This window comes from Octodon degus, unplaced genomic scaffold (genome assembly GCF_000260255.1).
Source record: "Octodon degus isolate 3935 unplaced genomic scaffold, OctDeg1.0 scaffold00097, whole genome shotgun sequence".
NCBI lineage: Eukaryota > Metazoa > Chordata > Mammalia > Rodentia > Octodontidae > Octodon > Octodon degus.
The window spans coordinates 11,001,745-11,015,034 of NW_004524673.1; the positions used below are offsets into that span (position 1 = coordinate 11,001,745).

Sequence of the window (13,290 nt, forward strand, 5' to 3'; positions counted from 1 at the left end):
AACTTGCTTAAGAAATGCAAAGAAATTGAAGTTATCACATCTATGGTATTAGACCATGGCGAAGTTAAATAGGAAATTAATGGCAATAGAAACAGCAAAACATCAAAAAGCACATGCAAATTAAATAATACTCTCTTGAACAACCAATGGGTCACAGCTAAAATTAAAGAAAAATTAGACAGTATCCACAATTAAATGAAAATGCAGGTACAAGAAAACCTTGAGATGCATTGAAAGCAGTCATAAGAGGTAAGTTTATTATGGTGAATTCTCACATTAAGAAAATAGAATGAGACGTGAACCCTCTCAAAGATGAACCCTTTAAGGTGAAGCTGAATAAGGAGCTGAATGAATGAGAGGTCCAGCTTGGAGTGGTAGAGAAGGTTTTCTGGCACTCCGAGTACAAGGACAGCTCCTGGACATTTCTTGGAGGACTTTCTTATGAACTGACTGAAAGGAATATCATCTGTGTCTTTTCACAGTATGAGGAGATTGTTAACATTAATCTTGTGCTAGATAAGAAGAATGGAAAATCCAAAGGATTCTGTTTCCTCTTCTATGAAGACCAGAGGAGCAAAATTCTGGCTGTTGAGAATTTTAATGGAGTTAAGATCAAAGGGAAAACTATCCACCTGCATCATGTCTCAATCTATTGGGCTCCTAAGGACTCAGATGAAGTGAATGATGTGACCAGAGAGCTCCAGGCGAAGGGCTGTGGGACTACCACCCCCCTCCCCCTGCCGAGTTTGTCTGAGGATGACAGACCCTCAAAGTCTCAAAAAAGACAAAAAAGAAGAAAAGGAAAAAAAAAAAAAGACAAAGAGAAGACTACCCAGGAGGTACAGGCAGGGAAGCTATCTTCCTCTTCACTTTCCAGAAGCAGATGATAAAGGAAAAGGGTGAGCCTGGCCCTAAGAAGCACAACAGCAACACCCTGGAGAGGGGTCAGAAGCCCGAGGCCAGAGAAGGGAGGAAGCACTACACAGGCTCCCTTGAGGTTAGGACTTCCTGCCCTGGTGGTGCAGAGGACCCAGAGAAGGAGCCAAAGAAGGAGCCAAAGAAGGCGAAACTCAAGCATGAGCACAAGTCCTCAAGCAGGAAGGGAGTGAGAGAAGACAAGCACAGTGAACGAGACAGAGGGCGAAGCTCAGACACACAGTCCAGCCGGTGCAGCAGGCATTCCGAAGGGCGAAGTCATAGAAGTAAAAATGGGAGCCAAGATAAATCCTACAGGCATAAAATGGTCCATTGCTCCTGGGAGAAGGAAATATCTAATCCCTGTGATCACAAGCTCCTCTAGCTGCTCAGCTGATTTAAATATGTAAGGAGATTCAATGCTGCTGTTAGTATTTCTGTACCTAAAATCTCCTGGGCTGAATTCTTTTACTTTCTTGCATAGATTCATTGAGAGGGATATAGTTTCAACAGCCAGATATCCTGAATTTTTTAGTACGAATGATTATTGCTGGGAATATACCTGGAATTTTATGTACCCTAAATTTTGGTTTGTAAATATAGTCCTTGAACCCACAGACCCCAACTTTAGGTGAAATTGCCAGGAGGGGAAAATACCGGATAATTCCAGAATTCTAGTCTCTGTGTTAGATGTTTAGAACTGAACATTGTATGACCTTTCTAGCTGGCAGGAGAAACTATAGAGAAGACTGGTTCACTAGGTTCAGACTATTTCATGTGAGTGTCATAAGATCTTAAGAATAGCCAGTTCCAACTCTTAAAAAGTTTTTAATTTTGTTTCATCTTTTGATTTTTATTTTGTCTCTAATTGTTATATTTGCATTTTCCTTTTGGTGTATTTGTTTTTATTGATGTGAAATTCATCTAACATAAAAGTAACCATTTGAGCAGTTCAGTGGCATTTGTTGCACTAACAGTGTTGTAAAGTCACTGCCTCTATCCAGTTCCAAAACATTTACATTATTCCCACTCTACACCCATTATGCAGTAACTTTCCATTCTGTCCTCCAACAATCTTGTCTCTTTCTTTGAATTTACTTATTCTGGGTATATAAGTGAAATCCTACAATAATGGCCTCTTGTGCTTAGTTTCTTTCACTTAGTTAAATGTTTTCATGTTTAGCCATGTTGTAGCATGTGGCAGGACTTTATTCATTTTTATGAGTGTATCACATCCTGATTGTACAGACAGTGATGCTTTGGTTGATGAGGTTTTTTTTTTTTTTTTTTTTGGGGCTGGCTTAGCCCACCCTGGGGGCAGGGCTGGCATGGCATGTGGTGCCGGAGATTGAACCACATTGCAGTCCCTGCATGATTCCTTAAGCTTGCCTTAGCAGGCACTTTAGATGGATGAGCTATCTTCTGGCCCCAGACTTAATTTGTCTTGTGAGTTTGAGGAAGATGCCTGCATTTGTATCTGTGTGGGGAAGATGGCTGTGCCTGTGTTTATCACCCAATGCAGAGTTTGTGAACGGAAGCCAGATTTTGCTGGACATGTTTGTTTGTGAAGCAAATTATGAGCTGAACAGAAGTGTTTGTGATCTGAGGTATTATTGTACTGCATTTTGTTCCTACATGGACATTTGAATTGTTTGCAACTTCAAGGCAGGAAGGATGGTAGGAAAAGTCTTTTATTGTGCAATCTAGTTCTAAGTTAGGTTCAGCAAAGCTGATGCTTCTGTTGGGTGAGGCAACACATGCTGGACCCTGAGTGCCCCCTCACACTTTTTTGTGAATATCTTAAACTGCAAGGCTCCTTTGTTTCCTAATACTGACCTATTGCTGTAGAGTCAAAAGGCAACTAAGTAGGGCCAGGAGACATATGCAACTATTATTCAGCTGTTCTTGTTCCAGGGTGAAGGCACTGGCTCATTTCCTGAGTTCCAAGGTCTTAACCTCAGATTCTTCAGCTATAGTGCAATTCTCACATGTGAAGCACCCATCTGAACCTGTTACATTGCTCTGTGGGACTTGGGAAAGGGACAGGGAAGCTGAATAAACTGTGAATGCCAATATTTGCTATGCTAAAATACACTAACTTGTTAAAAAAAATAGAATAAGCACAATTAACCTAATGTTACATTTCAAAATTTGAAAAGAAAAAAGAGTAAGTGAAACCAAAAGTCCATACAAGGCAGGAAATTATAAAATCAGAGAAGGAATCAATGCGACTGAACTAAGGAAAGAATACAAAGAATTAAATAACTGAAGAGTTTGTTCTTTGAAATAATACATAAAACACACCCTTAACCAATCTTATAATAAAGGAAAGACTCAAATTCATACAATGAGAAATTAAAAGGGTGAAATCAGCATAGATCCTGTGGAAATTCAGAAGATGATATTTACTTCAAAAATATTTATGTTCATAGGATAGAAAACACAAAAGTGGACAGATTTATAGAAACATATGAATTACCAAAACTGAATCAAGAAGTTATGAAATTTCTCAATAACCCCAATTTAGTCAATGAATTCAAAATGTAATTAAAAACTTACAAAGAAAAGCCCAGGTTCCACAAGAAATTGGAGAACATTTAATGCTAATATTCCACAAAGTCTTTAGTGAAGTTAAAAGGGAAATGATACTCCCTAAATAATACCTGGAGGCAAGTATTACAATGATAACAAAACTAGAGAAAGACCCAACCAAACAAAAGAACTATAGGCCAAGCTTCCTGATGAGAGTAGATATAAAAATCTTCAATAACATACTAACAAACAGACTGAATCAAATCATCAATAATATTACAGACCATGACCTAATGGGATATACTGAAGTAATGCAGAGATATTTGAATATATGCAAATCAAAGATATAATACACCTTATCAGCATAACCAAAGACAAAAGCATGTGATCATCTCAAAAAATATTAAAAAATGGTTTTTAACAAAGTCTAACAGTTATTCTTGATAAAAATAGTAGAGAAAAATCAGAAGAGATAATTTTTATCTCAAATGGATAAAAGCCATTTATGACAAGCTGACAGCTAACATCATACTAAATGTATTGAAACTGAGTTTTCATTCTAAAATACAATACAAAAAATATACACTACCACCAGTCCTTTTCAATGTAGCTTGGGAAACATTAGCCAGACCAAGTATACCAGAGAGAGACATAAACAAATAAGGACAGGAAAGGAAGAGGTAAAATTATCATTATTTGATGATGACATGATATTTAGCATAGAAGACCCCAGATAATTCACCAAAAGACTTCTAGGTTTCATAGTCAAATTCAGTAGAAAAGATTACGTAAAATCAACACTCAAAACTGAACAACTAAGCTGGGAAGATAGCTCAGCAGTCTAATCACATGCCTGGCAAGTGCAAGGACTCGGGTTTGATCCCAGGAACCACGGTGTCATGACAGCCCTTTTCCTGATTGAACAGAGCCAACCACTAAAACACGGCATGGGGGCACATGCTTATAATCCCAGTGCTGAGAGGATTGTTATGAGCCTGATCTGTGTAGTGAGACCCTGTATCACATAAATAAATAAATAAGTTTTTTGTTTAAAAATCAATAGCCTTCCTGTACATAAACAACAAACTCACTAAGAAAAAAAACATTAAGGAAACAAAACCCTCCAAAATAGTGTGCAAAAAGTTAAATACTCAGAATCACTCTAACAAAGGAAGTAAAATAGCTATATATTGAAAATGACAGTACTCTGAGAAAGGAGATGAAAGGGGATGTCAGAAAATAGAAAGATATCCCTTGCTTATTGACAGGAGAAACCAACACAGTGAAAATGGATGTACTCCTAATATTGCTATACAGATTTAGTACCATCCTAATCAAAATACAATTAACATACCTCACAGAACTAGAAAAAACATTCCTAAAATTCACTTGGATCCAGACAAGACTTAGAATAGCAAAACAATTCTTTGCAACAAAGATAAGGCAGGAGGCGTCACAACCCTAACGTTAAATAATACTGCAAATCCAGTGTCACAAAATCAGCATGGTACTTGCAAAAAGCAGATCTGAGGATCAGTGGAACAGATTAGCAGATGCAGGCACAACTACAAACACATTCATCTAACTTATCTTTGACAAAGGAGCCAAAGATGTTCAGTGGATAAAAGCTTCTTTTATAAATATTGATGAAAAAACTGGCTGTCCACATGCCGAAGACTAAAACTAGACCCATGTATATTACCATGCAAAAACTAAAGTCCAAATTAATCAAATATTTAAATATTAAAACAGAAATACTAAATCTACTGGAAGGGAAAATATGTAAAAATCTTAGAGATATAGATGTAGGCAGAGTTCATGAACCAACCCCAAACTGCACGAGAAGTACTTAAAAAATCAACAACTTAAATCTCTTCTTATTAAAAAGATTTTGTACAGTGAAAGAGTGAAAAATAACCCATAGAGTGGAAACAAATTTTAACAAATTTTCCCTTTGACAAAGCACTTATATTTAAAACATATAAAGACTGTTTAAAACTTTGGCCCCCAAATTCAAATACCCAATTAAAAATGGCCATCTGAGATGAATACTTACTTCTCAGATGAAAAAATATAAATGGCCAATAAACATATGACAAAATGTTCAACAGCATTGGTCATTCAAGAAATGAAAGTTAAAACAACACTGAGGACCAGAGAGCTAGCTCAGTGTTATAAGCATAAGATCTTGATTTCAATCATCAGTGGAAAAACAAAACAAAAAGAAAAACAAAATACCACACTGAGATTCCATCTCACCCCACAAATAATGGCTATCATCGAGAAGTTAACCAATACCAAATGCTGAAGGGACTGTGAGTAAAAACAAACCCTTTCTCCACTGTTGGTTGTAATGCAGACTGGTGAGACCACTGTGGAAATCAGTGTAGAGATTCCTCAAAAAGCTAGAATTAGCAATCCTATTTCACCTAGCTATTCCCTTTCTGGGTATCTTTCCAGAAGAATAAAAGTATACCACAGAAATATATGTGTACTTCTGTTACTAGCAGCACAATTAGTAATAGTTAAACCTTGGAAACAACCCAAATGCCATCACAAAAGAATGGATTAAAAAGATGTGGCATTTTCATGGAGGCCTACTCATCCATAGAGAAGGATAAATGTGAGACTTCTATAGGTAAACAGATGCAGCTTTAGATCATAATCATAAGTGAAATAAATCAGACTCACATGTGTAGATATCATACTGTATCCCTGGTGTCAAAAACTGAAAGAGTAAACATGGTCTAAAATGTAGAATAGATATTGTGAAGTGGGAGGAAATGTTAAAAAGCAGAAAGGAACTATGGTGGAGGAGACAGAAAATGAAAGAAGGAAAAAGGGTGAAAAATACAAGTTAGTTATATCATTAATTTGTTGTACAAGTGAGTTAGTGGGGGATATTTGATGCCCATATCTTTTATGCTGAGTAACCACTTTAAATAAAACAATATGATTTATTAACTATTGGTAGTCTCATTATGCTGATTGACCGATCGATTGATTGATTGATTTTTATGAGATCAGAAATTTAACTCAAGACCTCATGTTTGCCAGGTATGTGCTGTGCCACTGAGCTAAATCTCTGATGTACCAATTTATTTACTTCTATTGTTTATTTTGGTACCAGGAATCTGACTCAGGACCTTGTGCTTGCCAGACAAGTGCTGTGCCACTTAGCTATATCCCTTGCTCTCTTCTATTATCTTGTTATGAAATTTGGTTTACCTTTTACCTGTATAAGAAAAATTATCTGTCAAATATTTGTCATCCTATTATTTAGTTTTCATTTTATAAATTTGTATCGTACCATATATAATTTTTAAAAATTTCTTCTGGTATTATGTTCCCAAGATCCATACCCCCCTTTTTTTGGTCTTTTTTGCTTTTTGTATTTTAGGGTAGGGTCTACAGGGTGCTCAGGGTCTCACTACTAGATTGGATTTATAGTGATCCACCTGTTTAGGCCTCACAAGAACTGTGATGGGATTATAGGTGAGCTCCACCATTCCCAGTCTCAGTTGCCATCTCAGTGTGTCTCGGGGGCAGGGCCGGCACAGCAGGCCCAGGGATCGAACCCCCGACCCCTGCACCTGCTTACAGACTCTTTAATCCACTGAGCTATATGGCTGGCCCTAAAAATTTGAGAAGGATTTTTTTTTCTACTTCAGGCTGCCTTAAGGGCAGGTCTGGTGCAGCTTCGGGAGCAGGGATCAACTGCAGTCCTGTGTGCCTGAATGCATTTGCCCAAGCGGTCCTTTCAACAACTGAGCTATCAGCAAGCCCCACCATCCTCTTTATATAATACTATAATTCAATTCTTTACTGAAACATATTACAATGTTGGATATGTGCTTTGTCCATTCTCTTGTCAGCAATATTTATTTTATTTTCAGTTTCTTCTTGCTACTACAAAAATTAAAATAGGTTGCTCTATATCTTGCACATATGAAAAATATCTTGCAGTAGAATCGCTGAATAATGAGACATGCAAACAGTTCATCTTAACAAGGTAATACCAAAAAATTCCACATGTGACTACACCAATTTATATCCTCAGCATTTCAGTTATTTTTCTTATTGATTTGTGCATATGCTTTCTCTAGATGAAATTTTAATTTTTCTTGGTTGAATAATTATGTCTTAGTAATATAGCAATTTTTAGATTTTCTTTCCATTAAGTTTGGCTATTGTTATCAATCTTTTCCTTTTAATAGCTAATGATATTACTTTTTAGATTAAAAAAAAAAGCCTTCAGTAAGAGAAAAGGTGAAAAAAGGATAAAATGAAAATTGAGCTTTGTGAATCAGGAGGGTAAGGAGGTTTGAAAAGAGGGAATAAGAACGGGAAAAACTAAAGAAGAATCAAGATATATTATGTACAGGTTCAAATTCCCTATAATTAATGTGATCATTGTGCATTCCTAAATTATAGGATAAACTCAAAAAAGTAAATAAATGAATCATTTTAATTTGAAAAATCTTTCCTTTCCTGAAATAAATAAAAATACTGTTTAACCTTTTATTCCATAGAATTAATTTAAAATAGCCTTATCAAAAGCATGTATATGTCACATTGTCATATTTTTCAAATCTTTTTAAGCCATAAAGATCTGATTTGACTCCTCTGCTGCCAGAATAATCTGTTATCGACATTTTCAAATTACATTTTGAGCCAATGATCACCAATCAAATTTGTAATCTATGAAAATGTGTCCCATCCATGACTGGGTAAACTGGCACACTCCCCCTGCCCTCTTACCTTTGGAAGACATACCAATCAAACTCCACCCTAGTGATTACTGCCTGCAGAAGTAAAGCTTGATAGGCAAGGCCCTTCACTGTATCTCCTTAGCCAGGCTTAACTCCTATTCAGTATTCTCAGAGAATCTTTGCTCACTGGCTCTGCCCCATTGAAACACATTCTTGTCCTCTTCCCAGTGCTTACTAGCCCTGAAGACCTGGTCCTTCAGAGGCCCCTCTTGAATCACCCATATACTCCTAGTCATCACCTTCCTTTCAGCTTCTGTAGAATTTGAATATTGGGGCCCATTACAGAACCAGTACCTGAATTATGATACTAACATGTTTAGTTAGTCCATGCTTACTACCATCTCCATCACTATATGTTCAGTCTCTGTGACCAGTTGAAAGTGAAAAGGGTAATGTTCCATTTCTAAAATTATGTTACAGTAGACACTACTTCATTCTTAGTCCAATTCTCATCTTCATTTTAGGGGAAACCAGCTGCATTTTAAACAGCCTTCTGGAGAAGCAGCTGTGACAAGGCACTGAAACTTCCTCACAACAGTCTATATGAAACAAAGCACTCTTGCCAATGTACAGTTGTCAGCATGAGTCATTTTGTGAACAGATTCCTCAGCCCTAGCCAAGCCATTCCTGAAGTGTAGCCAGACACTTGAGGTTTGGCTGTGGTATGAAGGCTAGAGTAAAAATTTATAACTATGATTTGTTTGGAATTCTGTGCAGTAATGAGTCCCTAGAGTGACACCAAGTTTTCCTTCTGACCCTGCTCCTGGGGATATAAAAACCTAGCCACATAATCCTCTTTATGCAGGGAGATTGGTGCTCTTCTTTCTCATTTCCTATTGCTGTAATTCAGCTTCCTTCTGACTGATACAATTATTCAGACAAGCTCAGAACAATGCCCTGTGAGAATCCTGAGTTACCCCACCCTACTGACATTGTAAAATCAGGCTCCCACAGCTCTGGTTTTTCACTGTCTCTAAATTCAACTCCCTATGTGACCCAGTGTGGTATCCTCTCCTGGGATGCATGTGACTAATAAACTGCTGACTATCTAAGTAATTTATGTGTATTTCACATGCCCCTTAGTCTTAGGATGGGAACCTCCATCATTGATGAATGAATAAGAGGCCTCCTACTTGAGTTTCCTGGAAACCTACCTTTCAGACACAACATGACATAGTAAATGTTTGTGGATTTAAAGCAGTGATGGTGAACTTTTAGAGCTTTCAATAATCCAAACAAGTCAGGTGAGGTGGTGCACAGCTGTTATCCCAGTACTTGGGAGACTGAGGTATGAGGATCGCTATGACAGGGCCACCCTGGGATACCAGGTGAGTTGAAGGCCAGCCTGAGCTGGATCACAAGACCCTGTCTCAAAAAGCCAGAAGAAAAAGAATTTCAAACAGCCCTCTGTGGCATGTGTACCATAGGTTCAAAACTGCTGTTTTAAGGTAACAAGTTTCAATCTGATTTGCTGTATATTAATAACCAATATGCACTGTATTTCAATTTAATATATTGCTGAATCCTACATGACATTACTTTTGCAAATGATTTGTATATCTATTTTCATAAATTGTTTTGGTTTATGTATTTTTTTCTTTTCTGCATTCTATTCATGAAGTTTTTATACTATAACTGTACCTGACCCATAAAATTCACAATAGCTGTTCATTTGATTTTTTTTTCTTTCTTTTCTTTTCTTTTTTTTTTTGACTCCTACTGCCTTCAGGGCAGGTTTGGCTGGCTTGAGTTGTGGGGATTGAACCACAGCAACCTGAGCCTGACTGCTTTGTTGAAGCAGCCACTTAAACAACTGAGCTAATGGGCAGGCCCCACATTTGATATTTTCTAGAAGGGTCTGTTACTAGAATGATCTCACCCTTCAAAGTACAAAGTTAAATGTAAAATAATCTGAGTCTCATTAAACATGGATAAATTATGTTGAAGTTTATATTGCTATATTTCATTCAGAATTATTTGTGCTAAATTATATTTTTTCCAGATGTTCTTGTTTGTTGATGTAACATTGTTATTATTTGTATCTGGTATTATTCATTTATCTGAACATTGTTTATTATACTCTCTCCCTCACTAACTTTCTTTCCAACTTTATTAAATTTTTGTAAAACATATTAGTCTTTCCAGACATCTAAATTTCTAGCTTTTCATCACCTATCCATTATCTTTCTTTTTGTTTCATCAACCATGCTCTTCTTTTTATTAAGTCCTTGTGTTCTACTTAAGTTTTTTTAATCTTCAGTCAAATTCTTATTATGGAGGCTTCTCATTAATTTTCTGACTAATAGTCGATGTCATGAATTTTCAAAGACAAATTTGCTATGTTCTACAAGTTCTGATATGTTTTATTTATAGTTTCCTTCAAATATGAATGCATTGAAAAAACTGAATATTTTTATTTAAGTTATGCTTGTTATTTTGAACTGTTATTTAAAACTGAACTATTTCATTATTCTTTTGCATAGAAAAATCAAATAACTACAAAAATCGCCCTCTCTTTAAAGAATAAGCAAATTCAGCAATAAGGATCCACCAGTTTCATTGTTAAAAAAAAATTGGGTTACAAGCCATTGCATACTTATTAGCTTAAGACAGATGATCAAGTTGATGTAAGTTTAGATGATCAGAATCACTTACATCTCATCCACATTGCCTACTATCTTTCTTTGCTAACTATTGACCCAAGAAAGTTCTTCTCATGACAATCACAGAGAAATAAGACAGCAAGCCTCAGCACACAAGTGCTGTATAAATGTCTGCTTATGGCAATATAGCCCATCCAATACAATTCTATATGGTTGAATCCAGAATACAAATGAGTAGTAAATTGTATGCATAAAAGCAAGGAAAATAATTTTTAATGGTATATAGCAAATGTAATGAAACTTATTCTATCACCAATTTTAATTATCCAGTTTTATGGCATTAAGTGCATTAACATTATTGTGCAACTATCACTGCCATCCATACATCCATTAAATAATACCACTAAATAATAAATAGGATATGTTTGTGCACTTCTGGTAAAAAATAATTTCTCATTTCTCTTTTCTCTCACTGCTTAGCAACAACCATTCTACTTTGAATTTCCAAGTTCATCAATCTATTTGTTATCATTCACAGTATTTATTGTTCTTTATCTCATTTTTTTAAGTTTGTAGTACAGGGTCTACAGGGTCTCACTACAAAGAAAGGACTCACAGTGATCCTCCTGCTTTCAGCCTCCCAAGTACTGGGATTACAGGCTTGGGCCACCATGCCCAATGTCAATCATTGTCTCAGTGCACCCCTGGAATGGGGCTGGCATGGCCCTCCTGTGATAGAACCCTGGTCTCTGCAACTTCTTAAGGAGGTTCTCTAATCTGCTGAGCTATCTGGCCAGCCCTTTAAAATTTTGTTATAAGAACTTTGTAGTTAAGTAGTAAATGCTACTCTGAGCCTTTTCATTGTCAAATAATTCATGATGTAATGTGCTGTCTAATCCATTGCTTTCTAGTTGATTCATTTTCTACATTTTATTTCCTGCTTGCAACAAGAGTTATGTAAGACTGTGACTCTTAATATACATGTAATTTAAATGTTTGTGGAGAGCTGTGTATCATTTCATTTTACTGCATTATGATTAGATTTATGACTTGAGGATGTGTTTTATAATTTTTGCATCATTTTAATTTATGAAGCTTTATTTTGGCACCAATTAAAAAATGTTAAATCATATAGCAAATTAATGAGGTATCCTAGAGATATGAATTTTAAAGTGTAAAGAAAAAGAGTAAAATAAATCATATAGTTACTGATAATCACAATAAATTAATCATATTAAAACTATATTATTTATAAATTTTAAATAAATTGTTAATAAGCTAATACATTCTCTAACAGTTAAGAACATTGTATTAATAATAATACACTTAATTGAATTTCTCAGGCCTAAATATGGAAGCATATTTAGATATCATTAAAATGAAAGAAATGTTAAAAGAATTTTGCCATAAAAGTCTAATAATTCAATTAAAATGCATTTTTGACAAGGTATTCAGGATATAATGACCAAAATTTTCAGAAAATTATTGCCTCAAATGAAACAGAAAATTAAAGTGGTGATAAATTTTGTTGAATGAGATAACTTTTTGTGAAGAAAATTATGAGTCTGAAGTAAAGTGAAATAACATAGTCCACTGAAATGCAATACCCACTTTAATGACTTTATTTCAAATACATTTAAATTCTTTCAGACCAAATATTTTAAAAGGAGAGCTCATTTTCCTGTTCAACCAGTAGATTAAAGGATATTTTAAGCACTGTTTTTCATTAGTGCAACTATTGTAATGAGTTTTTCCTTTATTTATCAAGAATTTCAATTCTCAAAAATAAACACAGGTAATTCTATCTTATAATCATGAGTTATACATATTTTCCAGTTTTCCATTTAAGAAAATTCCCTCTCCATCATTACAGTGACAGGAACTGTAGCTCTCAGGAGGAAGATAGAAAGGCTTTCTGTTTGATGTGTTCAAGTATTTTGTTTCTGTTCATTCATATCGCTTAGACTCTTGCACTCTATGTGTGGACCATCAATGAGTCCACATAGTAAGCGAATTCATACAGCACTGAGTAGAGCCTGTCTATTGTCTATTTTACAGAGAACAAAGTGAAGCTTCTTAAGTGTCCTCAAGTTTAATTTACTCATCATGGCAACTTCTTCACAGTGGGACTCAAATGTGATTCTAAATGGGCTGGAATAAGGGGGAGTCCTTATTTACAATTTAATACTGCCATAAAAATCTCCCCATTTCCATCCAATATTGATTGATTTCACTTGGAGCAAGGTTGAAGGATTTGAATTTCTTCGCTTTTAAAATAGTTAACTTACAATAGACTCCAAATGCTTCTTTATAATAAATTACCTACAGATTAAATACCTACACTTCTAAGCAGACTGAAATTAAGGCTAAACTGCTGAAGGACTCACTTGAAGGAAATGCTTGAAACATTTGAATAAATAAGTTATACTGTGAATTACAACAATCTAACTCTGAGAAGAGATGGTAGA

At 35.5% G+C, this 13,290-nt stretch overlaps 1 pseudogene; it reads left to right on the plus strand.

The window, feature by feature from the left end:
- LOC101562232 overlaps positions 1–1,300 on the plus strand; it is a 153,105-nt pseudogene extending 151,805 nt beyond the window's left edge.
- The last annotated feature ends 11,990 nt before the right edge of the window (positions 1,301–13,290 follow it).